This window comes from Chrysochloris asiatica, unplaced genomic scaffold, assembly GCF_000296735.1.
Source record: "Chrysochloris asiatica unplaced genomic scaffold, ChrAsi1.0 scaffold00068, whole genome shotgun sequence".
In the NCBI taxonomy this organism is placed as follows: Eukaryota; Metazoa; Chordata; class Mammalia; order Afrosoricida; family Chrysochloridae; genus Chrysochloris; species Chrysochloris asiatica.
The window spans coordinates 7,744,666-7,747,041 of record NW_006408586.1 but is presented as its reverse complement, the minus strand read 5'-3'; the positions used below and the strand labels follow the sequence as shown (position 1 = coordinate 7,747,041).

At 45.7% G+C, this 2,376-nt stretch overlaps 1 pseudogene; it reads left to right on the top strand.

Moving 5' to 3' along the window:
- The first annotated feature begins 429 nt into the window (after nt 1-429).
- On the top strand, nt 430-2,060 carry LOC102815082 (annotated as a pseudogene).
- Nucleotides 2,061-2,376: the final 316 nt, after the last annotated feature.

Genomic DNA, 2,376 nt, shown 5'->3' with positions numbered 1-2,376 from the left:
TTGTGTCCTCCAGGAGAAAATTAACTTTTAATGAATAAACTCTAATTCAGTTATTTATTCAAATCATATACGTTTGCACTAAAATTTGTGCTTTGTCTTCATGGTATCAGCATTCTGTTTTGAAGAATCTCTGGGTTTGGGTAATACTTCTGAGAATTCTCTAGCAGCCTGAGGACTGGTGACTTTTCACCATTCTGTCATTTCTGTCTTTTATCTTCTTGTGAGAATAATGACAGCATGATCTATTGAAGCAGCAGTTATTGCCCTCCTTGTCTTTTCTCCTAGTTCTCAGACTTAATTCTGAGCCATATTACCTAACACAGAGTTCACAGTAAATCCTAGACAAAATGGCTTATTGAGTGATCTTCAAGAGGAAATACCTGGGGTGAGATCCTGCCTTTACTTAGGGTTGGCCAAAGAGAAACAAAGATGGTGCTGGATCTGGATTTGTTTCTGGTGGATAAAAGGGGGAAGACCCAGCACTTATCCGAGAGATGCAGGAGGAAGGTTTGAAGGACCCAAAACTTGTGGACCAGCTGATGAAAGCCGGCAGCAAGTGGCGAAGATGTAGATTTCCAGCAGACAACTTGAACAAGCTGAAGAACCTATGCAGCAAGACACTTGGAGAGAAAGTGAAGAAAAAAGAGCCAGTAGGAGACTATGAGTTCATTCCGGAGAATGTACGGAACCTCGATGACCTCTCAGCTAACCTGAAGATCTCACAACTCAAAAAGTCCGGCTCCTTATCGACGATGCCATTCCGAAGTGTGATGCTGAGCAGAGCAAGCCGGAAGCAGAACAATTTGAAAACCTGCGGGAGATTGGGAACCTTTTGCATCCCTCTGTGCCCATCAGTAACGCTGAGGATACGGACAACAAAGTAGAGAGGATTTGGGGTGACTGTACTGTCAGGAAGAAATACTCTCACGTGGACCTCGTTGTGATGGTAGACAACTTTGAAGGCGAAAATGGTGCTGTGGTGGCAGGGATCGAGGCTATTTTCAAAAGGGGGTCCTGGTGCTCCCGGAACAGGCCCCCATCCAGTATGCCCTTCGTTACTTGGGAAGTAGAGGCTGTACCCTCCTCTATACACCTTTTTCATGAGGAAGGGGGTCATGCAGGAAGTAGCACAACTCAGCCAGTTTGATGAAGAAATTGCTAAGGTGATCGGCAAAGGCAGTGAGAAGTCTGACGATAACTCTTATGATGAGAAATACCTGATTGCCACCTCAGAGCAGTCCATTGCTGCTCTCCACTGGATGAGTGGCTTTGTCCAGAAAATCTGTCCATCAAGTATGTCGATTTGTCCACCTGCTTCCATCAGGAGGTGGGCTCCCATGGCCACGACACCTGTGGCATCTTTCGAGTCCATCAGTTTGAGAAGATTGAACAGCTTGTCTACTCATCACTTCATGACAACAAGTCATGGGAGATGTGTGACGAGATAATTGGCACCACAGAGATGTTCTACTAGTCTCTGGGGATTCCCTATCGCATTGTGAATATTGTCTTAGGTTCCCTGAATCATGCTGCCAGTAAGAAGCTCGACCTGGAGGTCTGGTTTCTGGGCTCCAGAGGCTTCTGAGAACTGATCTCTTGTTCAAATTGCACAGACTACCAGGCCTGCTGGCTCCGAATCCAATATGGGCAGACCAAGATGATGGATAAGGTGGACTTTGTTGACAAGCTCAATGCTGCAATGTGCGCCACAATTCGTACCATCTGCGCCATCCTGGAGAACTACCAGACAGAGAAGGGCATCACTATGCCTGAGAAACTGCAGGTGTTCATGCCGCCAGGTCTCCAAGTACTGATGCCTTTTGTGAAGCCTTCACCCATTGACCAGAAGCCATCAAAGAAACAAAAAAAAACAGAATGAAGGCAGCAAAAAGAAAGTGGCAACAGGAGATACCACCCTGAAAGGCCAACTGCAGAACACGGGTGTCACTAATGCCGGAAAATCCCTTCCAGCCGATTTCCCAGGCTTTCATTTCTGTCAGCTGGGATCTCCAAGGCTGCCCAAGCACCCACCAATCACCCTGCTCCATCTGACTGCATAGCTCAGGGGAACAGTCTGTAACATGCATACAACAGATCTCCCTTCTCTTCACATGGGCCTAGGATTTCACCATTTATGGCTGATGAAGTCATACAATAAAGCATCTCTGGGGAAGGCTTAAAAAAGAGGAAATACCTGTGCCAGAAAAGTATTTTGCCTACCAACCTGCCTTCCTGATTGTTGGATAGGATGTGGGCAGCAACTGTCTTCCTAAGTGATGCAAGCTTTTTTCCATTTAATAACATTAAGTAATAATAAAATCAACATAAGTGTGAGAGCAGTATTTGAGCTGGGAGAGGAAAGAAGAAGAAATCAGA